Consider the following 12,668-nt stretch of genomic DNA (forward strand, 5'->3'; position numbering starts at 1 on the left):
AGCCCCTGCTGGGAATGAAGAATGTTTTTTAAAAAGCTAATTTTCTAAGTAGTTAATTATACTCATCAGCCTACATTCCCTGCACAGAGCTTCAATCTCCTAAGTGGTTCAGGATGTTACAGTTTGGGATGTGTCTATATCTGTGTTTCTTCCAGATAGATATCCCAGTGACATAACCCATTGGCCAGTGACAAATTTCTTTTCTTTCTTTTTTTGTTTTAGTTTTTTCAAGACAAGTTTTTCTATGTAGCTCTGGCTGTCCTGGAACTTTCTCTGTAGATCACTGGCCTCAAGCTCAGAGATCTGCCTGCCTCTGCCTCCTGAGTGCTGGGATTAAAGGCATGCACCACCACCATCTGGCAATGACAAATTTCTAATTAAAAAAAATTAGATGCCTTCAGGTATGGTGTTTCTACTCTTTACAAACTTCTGCAAAGATGAGTAAACCAAGGTACAGTGGAGGGCAAGATTATGATGTTTCAAGACTATGAATATTTCCACAGCTGATGCTCTAACATCATAAGATGAAGGATCCTTAGTTGCTGTGGAAGATTTCTAGCTTTTCAGAGTATACCTGGAAGAATTCAAAGCAACAGAGAACACGAATGTTGTTATGACTACCGCAGTGATCAAAACTCCAAGGATCAGTGTTCATCTGCTTGTAAACACAAGTTGAAAGATGGAAAATTCTGTTTAAATCACAGATTCAGAAACTGACTCTTAAGTAGCAAAATGTAGTGGAGTGCGAAATGACTGCACTTCTAGACATGACTCATTCTAGGGAGACCTGGTGAAGTACTCATCAGACCACATCACCACAAGAACCCAGAATCACACAATTCAGAGTTCGCTAAGAGCTCCAATATCTGGGCAGTGACCTGTGCTCAATCATAAATTTGGGAATACACTACAAAGGCAAACTAGATGTGACAAAATATCCTTCCTCTCACTGAGGTGAGTCTCAGTATTGGCTAGTGATTGTATGTCTAAAGACCTCAGTTTTTTGTTTGTTTGTTTGTTTTTGTTTTGTTTCTCGAAACAGGGTTTCTCTGTGACTTTGGAGCCTGTCCTGGAACTAGTTCTTGGTAGACCAGGCTGGTCTCGAACTCACAGAGATCTGCCTGCCTTTGCCTCCCAAGTGCTGGGATTAAAGGCATGTGCCACCACTGCCCGGCCAGTTTGGGTTTTTATATTCAGTATGTTTATAGGTAGACCTTGTGGAATTTTTTGGTGTCCTAATGCAAAGAACTGACAATAGAGTGGGTGCAGGAATTGGACTGTGTTCATGTGGCTCTAAGTAGATTTGGATGCTGGCCATCGGGCCCCATACATTTAACTCTTACTGCCACATTCCATGTAATATGTGTCAAGTGCAAACTGAATCCTATCTTCCTGAACCCCCTGCTGAATTGTAAAACGGTACTTGAAAGGAGTCATGAGAGCAAAAGTTTATCAGGACATTTATCAGTTTCATTCCATTTTCCTGACATGAAGAGGCCATGTTCTCTGTTGTGACTGTGTGCCCAGTGTCTACAATTTTGAGACATCTTTTCTGGAAGTGTGTCAAGTCTCAAGAGGGCACCAGGGAAACTTCAGCAAAGGAGCAACCAAAATTGAACAAAATACCTAAAGGTACTGTGCAAATCCAACCATAAGGATAAATTATGAACAGCAGTTATAATTATACTCTATGCTATATGCAAAACTATGGAGAGGTTTAGAAGAATTTAAAACTATTTTTGGCTCTCGATTCAGTTTGCCAGTAGAAATTCGATATCAGAATTTTAAGATGAATTTAAAAGTAAAATTGTCTTGAATAAATGCCTCCTGTGTTATTATATATGCTTTTGTTAATTTCCAGAAGCCTAGAGTATGTAAGACGTAGTGCAGAGGGCAAAACTGGTAGCAGTCTATTTTCTCATGTCCAACAATATCACTCCACAAAATGCAATGCTTTCAGTATTCCCGGCTCATGGTTTGTGAGCAGGCAACCTTGAGAATTTTGTATTAGAGACTACATGGCATGGATTGTAACTCATATTAGTTCTGGGTTAGTTCATCATCTATTATGCTTAATGTGATCATTCTGAATGATGGGATACTGGTGGCGGTTGGATGACAATTGCCAGATGCTCAGTTTTCCTTTCATGCTCCTCACTGGGTCTCTGCTTTCACTGCTTTCACCCGTTACACAATCTAGGCTTTAGAGCACAGCCACACACAGCAGCCTGAGGTGTGAGCTAAGCAAGCACTGCGTTCAGAGAATATCATGAGTCATGGCATCCATGATTCTCTCTTGCTCTGTGTCTTCCCAGGTGACCAGGAATGCAATGTTGTAAAAGAAATTTTTATTCGAGAGGAGGAGTTTGTAGCCTGTGAACAGGCATGATCACCTTTCACTGTCTGAATTAGAAATCCCTCTCCCTCTCCCTCTCCGTCTCCTTCTTCCTCCCTCCCTCCCCCCCCCTCTCTCCCTCTCTCTCCCCCTCCCTCCCTCTCTCCCTCCCTCCCTCCCTCCCTCCCTCCCTCTCTCCCTCTTCCCCCCTCTCTCTCTCTCTCTCTCTCTCTCTCTCTCTCTCTCTCTCTCTCTCTCTCTCTCTCTGCTATTTCTGGCTGAGTTTGAATATGCAAACATGACAACACTCATTACAGATACTTGAGTCTGTTTTCTTGAACAGTGAAAGAGCAGACCCTTAGCAACTGGTACCTTAAGCACAAGGGCATTTGCAAAGGGCAGCATGCAAAGGAGGGGGGTTTACACAGTATGAGGTAGGCCTGCTCCTCCTTGTAAACAGTATCTCTTCCTAGTATTCAGTATTATGTAGTTGATGTCCTAACAGTGTTAGAGATACATCTCAGGAAAAGATCATGGATTTTCTAGTGAAATATCCTATCCTTGTTTCCTGAGCCTCTTCTATTGCCAGGGTTTCTCCTTTCTATTCAGTGTTGAGGAAGAGAAACCAAACTATGTCACTAATTTTGGTGACATGGTCCTTCTAATGTCTCTGTTTCTGTGACTGTAGGAGCCTTGGGAAGAATATCAAAGTTGTGAGTATGCCAGAATTCCTTGGTGGGAAAAATGTAAGTGCTAGGTGTGGCATTCTTACTGAATCTTTGAAGGGATACTTACTTGTATGTTTCTGGAGGGGAAAGGATAGTCAATGTGTTGAAAACCAAAATTGATTCTCTAGGCAAAGTTGTATCTTCAAGTTCTCCAGCTGTTGGCAGTTTATGAAAAGTTGTGTACTTGAAGAATGCTGGGGTCTTGTGCCCCTCATGGTTCTGAATGTGTGTGTGACATAGTGTACAGTTTTCTTAGGAGATATTTGTACTTGTACACACCAGTTGCTCTCAACCACTTTCTCAAATACCCTGGCAAGCATACTTTTCATGAATTTTATATACTTAAACTCATTCCGTGTATGGCTCATATGGTTCAATGGAACTGTCACTTCCATTGTAAGGAGCCTCCACTGCTGAGCATGGTGGTGCCCATCTTTGATCCCAGCAGAGGCAGACAGAGCTCAGTGAGTTCAAGGCTAGCCTGGTCTACATAGTGAGTTCCAGGAGAGGCAAGGCTATGCAGAAAGACCATGAGTCACAAACATGAGAATAGATTTCCACAGAGGCACAATCATTGAAATAAAATAAAACACAAGTATACTTTGAGGTTTCTGATCAGTTCACAGATTCTTTTTTGTGGTGATTTGAAAGAAAATGTCATGCAGAGGGAGTGGCACCATTAGGAAATGTGCTCTTGTTGGAGAATGTGTGTCATTGTGGGAGCAGGCTTTAGGTCTCATATATGCTCAAGATACCACCCAGTGTTTCAGTTCACTTCCTGTTGCCTACAAGATACAGGCCTCTCAGCTCCTTCTCCAGCACTGGGTCTGCCTGCATGCTACCCTGTTGTACCTGGATGATAATGGACTGACCTCTGAAAAATGTAAGCCACCACAATTAAACATTTTTCCTTTATAATAGTTGCCATGGTCACGGTGTCCCTTCACAGCAATAGAAACCCTAAGACATTTTTAATTAAAAATTTTATTTTTCATTATGTACAGGTGTGTGTGAAGTCGAGAACAGTATGTAAGATCTGCAGGAATTACAGGCAGTTGTGAGCCATCTTACGTGGGTGCTCAGAATTGAATTTAGGTCTTTGGAAAAGGAATATATGCTCTTGACCATTAAACCATCATTCTAGCCTTCAAGTTCACATTTCTTTTGAGTGAAAAGGTGTCTGGCCTCAGCAGATAACAAGTCCTGTTCATCAAAAGTACTGAGGATAAATTCCTGCAAACAACAAGAACTGAGGATAACAAGAATTGTTCATAACAAGTGCTGTGGATAAGAAGCACCTTGGATACCCAAAACCACGGATAACAAGTACTGTTCATTACAAGTACTGCAGATAACATTGCTGCAGATAATAAGAACTGGGGATAACATGTACAGCACATAGCAAGTACTGTGGGTAGCAGTAATGTTATCTGCAGTAATGTTAGCCACACTACTGTTACCGAAGTACTCTTGTTATCCACGGTACTTGTTATCTGTGGTGCTTGGTATCTGTGACTCTTGTTATCCACGGTGCTTTTTATCTGAAGTACTTGTTATCGGCAGTACTTGTAATCTGCAGTGCTTGTTATTCACAATACTTGTTATGAACAATACTTGCTATCTGCAGTATTTGTTATCTGCAGTAATGTTATCCACACTACTTGTTATCCACAGTACTTGTTTTCTGCAATGAGTGCTTGTTATTCACATTGCTTATTATCTGCATTGCTTGTTATCCGCATTCCTTGTTATCTGCAGTAATATTTTTTTTGGAGACAGGGTTTCTCTGTATTGTTTTGGAGGCTGTCCTGGAATTTGCTCTGTTGACCATGCTGGTCTCGAACTCACAGAGATCTGCCTGCCTCTGCCTCCCGAGTGCTGGGATTAAAGGCATGCGCCACCAACGCCCGGCTATCAGCAGTAATATTATCCCTGGTGCTTGTTATTTATGTTGCTTGTTATCCACAGTGCTCATTATCCTCAGTGCTTGCTATCCGCAGTGATGTTATCTGTAGTACATGTTTTCTGCAGGACTCATTATCCTCAGTGCTTGTTATCTGCAATGCTTGTTGTCTGCTTATATTCAAGGTGCTTGTTGTCTGTGGTGCTTGCTTCTCTGTAAGTTTTGGAATCATGCCCTAGGAACTGGTCCCATGTATAAAAGTTGGTGAAATAGTTTAGTACACATGATAACATCATGATGCGCAAAGTGATGCTTATATGTGACTTCTTTAAACCTTAAGGAGCAGAGTGGGGGAAGAAAAGAAAAGAAAAGAAAAAAAAAAATGAGGTGGTGATGGCACATGGCTTTAATCCCAGCACTCAGGAGGCAGTAACAGGTGGATGTATGAGTTTGAGGCCAGTCTGGTCTACAGAAAGAGGTCCAGGGCAGGGAGGCAGACACAGAGAAACTCTGTCTCAAAAAACAAAAAAATGACAACAACTAAAAAAGGAAAACAGGGGTGGCATGTGCCTTTAATCTCAGCACTTGGGAGGCAGAGGCCAACTTGTTCTACAGAGTGAGTTCCAAAACAGTCAGGGCTACACAGAGAAAAACCAAAACCAAACAAAAACAAAGCAAAAAAAAAAAAAAAAACCCTAAGGAGAGAATAATAAAAACTCAAAGTTGGTAGTAGCATGGCTGCCATAATGGTATTGCATTGACATATGTTCCTGGGTTTGTAAGCTCTGGGACACACCCATGCCTGTCCCACACAGACACAGGCTGGTATGGTCTATACAGCCAGCCACACAACAGAAACACACAAATGTAAAATAAATCATGGAAGGGAAGACAAGATGAATAGTTTCTGTATTGAGGAGATTATCAGTATTTAAGTCTTTTGTACGTTAATATTTCTGACTTAGGGAATTCCCAATTAATGCAATAAAATATTTTGTATAGTATCAATTCCAGGACTTGAATAAAAGTTCTCTAAGTGAAGTGGGATTTATGGCAAGTGGCTAAATACAGCAGTGATATGCATCCAATGGTGTCAGTGAATGACAAGAGAATAATGGCAGACAGCCAAGATATCTGGGTGGGTAAAGGGCTTATGTGGGGACACCAGACCTTGAGCAGAGACCCACTTCCCCATCAGCCTGGGAGTAGGCAGCTGTAAGACAATGTTTACTAAAAACATGTTTACTATAAACAATACAATGCCCGGGGCAATAAGTTCCTGAAAAGGGCTTGCCCATGAGAACACACTGACCTCGACCTTTTCCAAAGACTAAACCCCTCTTTCTGGCCACCCACCTCCACCTCTGGTGTCAGGGTATATAATAACCAGGCAGAGTAGGAATAAAGGAGAGCCTTCTTGAGGAGCCTTCGGTGTTGTCAATCCCCAACACCCTCGCCACATTCTCGGACTCAGGCTGCGCAGCAGACGTGGCAATTGGAGGTCCCACCGAGATGTGAAAGTGAGGTAAGTGGACGGGGTCGTCCCTTTTGTTAGCCAGGGACAGATGGGGGAAAATAGGAAAAGAAATGATGGGAAATAGTCCCTGGAAGTTTAAATTACAGTATCAAGTAAAAAAGTTAATTTGAAGAACAGTGGACTACAACCATGGAAGGCTTTCTAAAATGGATTGAACATGCGAGTCCATGGTTCATTACTGAGGGAGGCTTAAATGTCCCAGATTGGGAGGATGTTCACCATGATTTTCAGAGAACCGGGTTTTGGTGGCACACACCTTTAATCCCAACACTCCGGAGGCAGAGGTAGGTAGAATAGAGGCCATCCTGGTCTATAGAGCGAGTTCCAGGACAGCCTCCAAAAGGATACAGAGAAACCAAGTCTCAAAAAAAAAAAAGAAAAAAAAAAGGTAAAATGAGAAATAAAATAAAAAATCTCCAGTCTTTTGCCTGATCCACTGAGGTCAGGAAAGTAAAGGGGAACTGAGAGATCTAAAAAGGCTGGCCAGTAAGTAAGGCTATGAGGATGTATTAAAAAGGGGTACCAAGTTAGGGGTACCAGATTAAATCTCCAGGCCTTCGCCTGACATAGGTCAGGAAAGTAAGGGGACCCTGAGAGATCGCCCTCAGTTGGAGGGGGGATTGGATTAAATCTCTAGGCTTTAGCCTGACACCAAGGTCGGGAAAGAGGGGAACCCGAGAGATTGCCCTCAGTTGGAGGGTAGATTGTGTAAATCTTAAGGCTTTTTGCCTGAGGGAACATCCTGGGTTGGAGGATGGATTGAAAATGGGTGAATAGCCGGGCGTTGGTGGCACATGCCTTTAATCCCAGCACGCCTTTAATCCCAGTACTCGGGAGACACAGGCAGGCAGATCTCTTGAGTTCAAGGCCAGCCTGGTCTACAGAGCGAGTTCCAGGACAGCCTCCAAACAATACAGAGCAATACAGAGAAACCCTGTCTCAAAAAAAAAGGTGAATAAAAAAAATTGGTAACAGTAAAGAGGTACTGGTATTAAGTAAAGAAAAAGGCAAAGACAAAGGTATATAAAATGGAAAATTCTGTTTGCATTTAAGTTCTATTTTGTGAGTCATCTCTAAAAACTTTTGGCCAAAAGCCTGGCCTCTCCACCTTCCATCTACAGAGTTACAAGGAGTAGGTACGGCTGTACCCCTTGACTGTAGCTCAAATGGAGGAATGATGAAGGGCATACAGGACTTTTTAACCTTCTTAGTTCAAGGATTGGCTGGAGTTGTTCTTTTACATAGATTTTAATTAAGGAAGTTTCATTTCAACAGACTAATCATGACCTAGGGAAAAAGGATGACTGAAAGATGCATGTATGTTCTGAATGTATGGTGTGGCCACACCGGTATATATGAAATGTGATTGTGAATGTGTGAGTATGAACTGCTTATATGATTAAAAGGATACTTAAATCCCTTCAAAAATAGTTAAAAAGCTACCTAAATTGCTTTAGATATAGCCAAAAGGAACATCCAGCCAGTTTGTTAATGTCTTAACAGAAAAATTAAGATGCAAATGAGGCCTTGTCAGCTAGTAAGAGCTCTACAGGTTAGATTGGGAAAGACTGCTCACAGACTTCAAATAATTTTCAAAAGTTATTTGGGACACAGTATAGGTTACAATCTTTGAGTGATTTTCAGAAGTTTTGGGGAAATACTTAATGGATATGTCCTTTTTAAAGAGCATCTACTAATAATCTAGATAGTGATCCCAATTCACCTAGATAGTTAACTAAGGAGGGTAGACAAATCTTTCTACTGTTATGGTCCAGCTTCAACAGTTCAAACAAAATTTAGAAAATAAAAAAGGGGGAGTAATGTCCCCAGTCCTCACATGACTCATCAAATAATACACTTCTCATTTAAAAATTCTTAAATGTGAATGCCAGTGAGCAATCTGCTTCAGACAGATTCTGGCATGATGGAACTTGAGCAACCATTGCTCAGGTCAAATGGAGACATCCATGCACTAGACAGTGGAGAAGACCCTAATTTGGGGTTGAGGGCATGTTTGTGTTTTCTTGCAGGAAAAGAATAAAGCTTCGGCAGCTGTCAGACCATTTAGTGAAATGCATGGAGCAGAGAAAAACTGGACCTGAGACCATGGGAGCCTACCTAAGCCAGTTTGAGTGAAATCTCCTAAATCAGTGTTCCTGACCCTTGATGTCATCGAATCTAGAGCCCGAGAAAGAAGGAAAACAGTCAGTTCGAGATTTCCAGTTTCTCAACAGACCTGCTGTATCAACCTCCCGGACCCATGAGTTTTCATCCCGAAGCCAACAGAGAACTGGAAAGACTTAACTGTCTGCCCTTGACACACCTTGAAACAACAGAATTCATTTTGCCAGTTTTTCTCTTTGGGGGAAAAAAGGACCCATTTAAAATATTTGGACATTGGTATGGACTGTGATGAGTGGCAAAAGCCTCTTTTCAGTATTTGAACAGGACATGGTCACTTGAAATATCAGACTTCGTGGTTCCTGTTTCTGGAATCGCGCCTATGCCAGTGTATTTTTCTGGAGAAATGCAACTTGTCCTAATGTGACAAAAAGGAGACTTTGGCCCAAGTCGCATATTCAGCTGAGGCTACTGACGTTGAATCAACAAACTGCATCACCACAAAACAAATTGGTGCTCTGTGGATAGTGCAACAAGCCTCTTGTTCATATTTTTTATAATACTACATGTGTAACATCAATGATTGTGCCTAATGTATCTGTGCAAGTGCACTTTCTAAATGCTTTCCTGAGCAGATCTTGGAACGATTGTAAACTTTATCACTGTTTTGACCATCAAATTGTAAATGTAAATCACATGCGGGTTACCCTTGTAACAGAGGAAGGCTAGTAGAATGTTATGGCCCAGATCTGGTGATGGGTACGGTGATGGAGAGGCGCTATGTCAATGGGGGGCCTGGAAATGGTGGCAGTGGTGGTAGGCATTCTGGCTTTATGCCGAGCTCAAATGTGCCTTGTTCCAGAGGCAAGAGATCCATAACCAAGTATTGCTTAGCTTAGCCCATGGGATAGCCATGAAGGTTGGTTACAGATGATTTAAGGATGAGGTTCTTCCGTTGACGGACAACCTGTGGGGAAGACCCCTCCCACCTAAGACAGGGGTTCAAGGTCCCCCGAAGACGAGCAAGGGAGGGTGACCCTACTTGACCTAAGCCAGGAGTGCCTCATTAGAAAATAAAAAAGAGGGAATTGTGGGGACACCAGACCTTGAGCAGAGACCCACTTCCCCATCAGCCTGGGAGTAGGCAGCTGTAAGACAATGTTTACTAAAAACATGTTTACTATAAATAATACAATGCCCAGGGCAATAAGTTCCTGAAAAGGGCTTGCCCATGGGAACGCCCTGACCTCGACCTTTTCCAAAGACTACACGCCTCTTTCTAGCCGCCCACCTCCACCTCTGATGTCAGGGTATATAATAACCAGCCAGAGTAGGAATAAAGGAGAGCCTTCTTGAGGAGCCTTCGGTGTTGTCAATCCCCAACACCCTTGCCACATTCTCGGACTCAGGCTGCACAGCGGACGCGGCAGGCTTACACACACCCTGAAAACTGGAACTTAATTCTCTGAGTCCACATGAAGGTTGAAAGACAGAACCACCCCACCAATCTCTACTCTGACATCCACGTGTCATGAATGAACTCGGTGCATTCCCATGTGTCTCAGGATTTCAATTGCTGTGAAGAGACACCATGGCCACAGCAACTTTTATAAAGGAAAACATTTAATGTGGATGGCTTACAGTCTCAGAGATTTAGTTCATTATCACCATGGTGGGAAAACATGGTGGCATGCAGGCAGGCATGGTGCTAGAGAAGGAGCTGAGAGGTCTGTATTTGATCCACAGACAACAGGAAGTGAACTGTGACACTGGGCATAGCTTGAGCATAGGATACCTCAAAGCCCTCCCCCACAGTGACACACTGCCTCCAACAAGGCCACACCTACTCCAACAAGGCTACACCTCCTAATAGTACCACTCCCTTTGGAGGTCATTTTCTTTTAACCCACCTCAGCATGCATACAATACTACAAAAGAAATAGTAATTTAATGGGTTTCCAAAGCACAGATGCATCAAGGAGAGACTATCACCAAAGCATGGCCTTGTATGGATTAACCATCTCATATCAAATAATGTGAACTCTAAATAGAGAGAGAAGGACTCAGTTTTTCAGTTATTGCCTCTTTCACTTTGTCATCCTCCTCTTACAAAAAACAAAGAGAGAGCCAGGCGGTGGTGGTGCATGCCTTTAATCCCAGCACTCAGGAGGCAGAGGCAGGCAGATCTTTGTGAGTTCGAGGCCAGGCTGGACCAATGATAGCCTCCAAAACAATACAGAGAAACCCTGTCTCATAAAAACCAAAAAAAAAAAAAAAAAGAGAGAGAGAGAGAGAGAGAAAGAAAGGAAGAAAGGCAGGCATATAGCATATAGAAGGTAATGAATGTCCAGACTCATCTGGTCAAATTTTTTTTTAAGATTTATTTACTTTGTATACAGTATTCTGTCTACATGTACACCTGCAGGCGAGAAGAGGGCAGCAGATCTCATTACAGATAGTTGTGAGCCACCATGTGGTTGCGGGGAATTGAATTTAGGATCTCTGGAAGATCAGCCAGTGCTCTTAACTGCTGAGCCATTTCTCCAGCCCTGGCCAAAGGTTTAATGTGGTTTGCTTTCACCTAATAAAATCTTTAATAAAAAAGAATCTGTGGGCCGGGCATTGGTGGCACATGCCTTTAATCCCAGCACTCAGGAGGCAGAGGCAGGCGGATCTCTGTGAGTTTGAGACCAGCCTGATCTGCAAGAGCTAGTTCCAGGACATCCTCCAAAGTCACAGAGAAACCCTGTCTTGAAAAACCAAAAAAAAAAAAAAAAAAAAAAAAAATCTGTGGACTCACTAGAAACCTCAAGTTATAGTTGCTCACTAATGTATATGCAGAAGATCCTGTTAGTTTGACATTTATGGAATGAAGTTAGATCTCAAAGTCAGTATCTTCAGAAAGAGTGATGCAAAGACCCCTGATGCACCTGATCACATGGAAATAACTTGTGAACCATGGTACAAAGAAGAACAGACAGGACCAGGCGTTGGTGGCATATACCTTTAATCCCAGCACTCGGGAGGCAGAAGCAGGCAGATCACTGAGAGTTCCAGACCACCCTCGTCTACAAAGAGCTAGTTCTAGGACAGCCTCCAAAATCATAGAGCAACCCTGTCTCAAAACAAAACAAAACAAAATGAGCTCTTGCTCTCCTTTGCCATCTTTGGAATTGTGCCCATGGAATGTTGGGCTCATTTGGAGAGAGAGAGAGAGGAGAGAGGAACCCCCATGGCAGTTCACAACCTTTGGTAACCAGTCTAAGGGATCACATGCCCCCTTCTGGCCATCTTGGGTGGTGCACAGACATACACATGGGCAAAACACCCATAAACATAAAGTAATAAAAAAAATAAAAAAAGAAACTTGATAGAAGGTGCACATCTCAATATAATGAAGGTTATATGTGACAGACCTATAGCCAACTTTATATTCTATTGAGAAACTCTTAAGAACTCACACTGAAATCAGGAAAAGTCAAAGCCACAGAGAAACCCTGTCTTGAAGAAAAAAAAAAAAGAGAGATACCACCAGAAATCACTTAGTAAAGTAAATTAGCAGGATACAAGTTTGTTTGTTTGGTTTTTGTTTTTCGAGACAGGGTTTCCCTGTATTGTTTTGAAAACTGTCCTGGAACTCGATCTTGTAGACTAGGCTGGCCTTGAACTCACAGAGATCCGCCTACCTCTGCCTCCCGAGTGCTGGGATTAAAGGCTTGTGCCACCAATGCCCAGCTGCAGGATATAAAATTATCATACAAGAATCTGTAACCTGGACTGGTGAGATGTCTCAGTCTGTAAAGATGATTGCAGCTCAAATTATGAAACCTGAATTCTATCCATAGAATCCAAATAAAACTGCAAAAGCCAGCTCTACTCCTTTGCATAAACCTAAAGGATTCTTGCTCATCCATGCCCATTACTACTCTGTTCACAATAGGAAAGATTTGGAATCGCCCTAGGTGTCTTCAGCAGAGGATTGAATAATCAGAACATGTTATATTTTTCCATGAAGAAAGAGGAAACTACAAATTGCAGGGACAT

This window comes from Mesocricetus auratus, unplaced genomic scaffold (genome assembly GCF_017639785.1).
Source record: "Mesocricetus auratus isolate SY011 unplaced genomic scaffold, BCM_Maur_2.0 Super-Scaffold_100691, whole genome shotgun sequence".
Classification (NCBI taxonomy): Eukaryota; Metazoa; Chordata; class Mammalia; order Rodentia; family Cricetidae; genus Mesocricetus; species Mesocricetus auratus.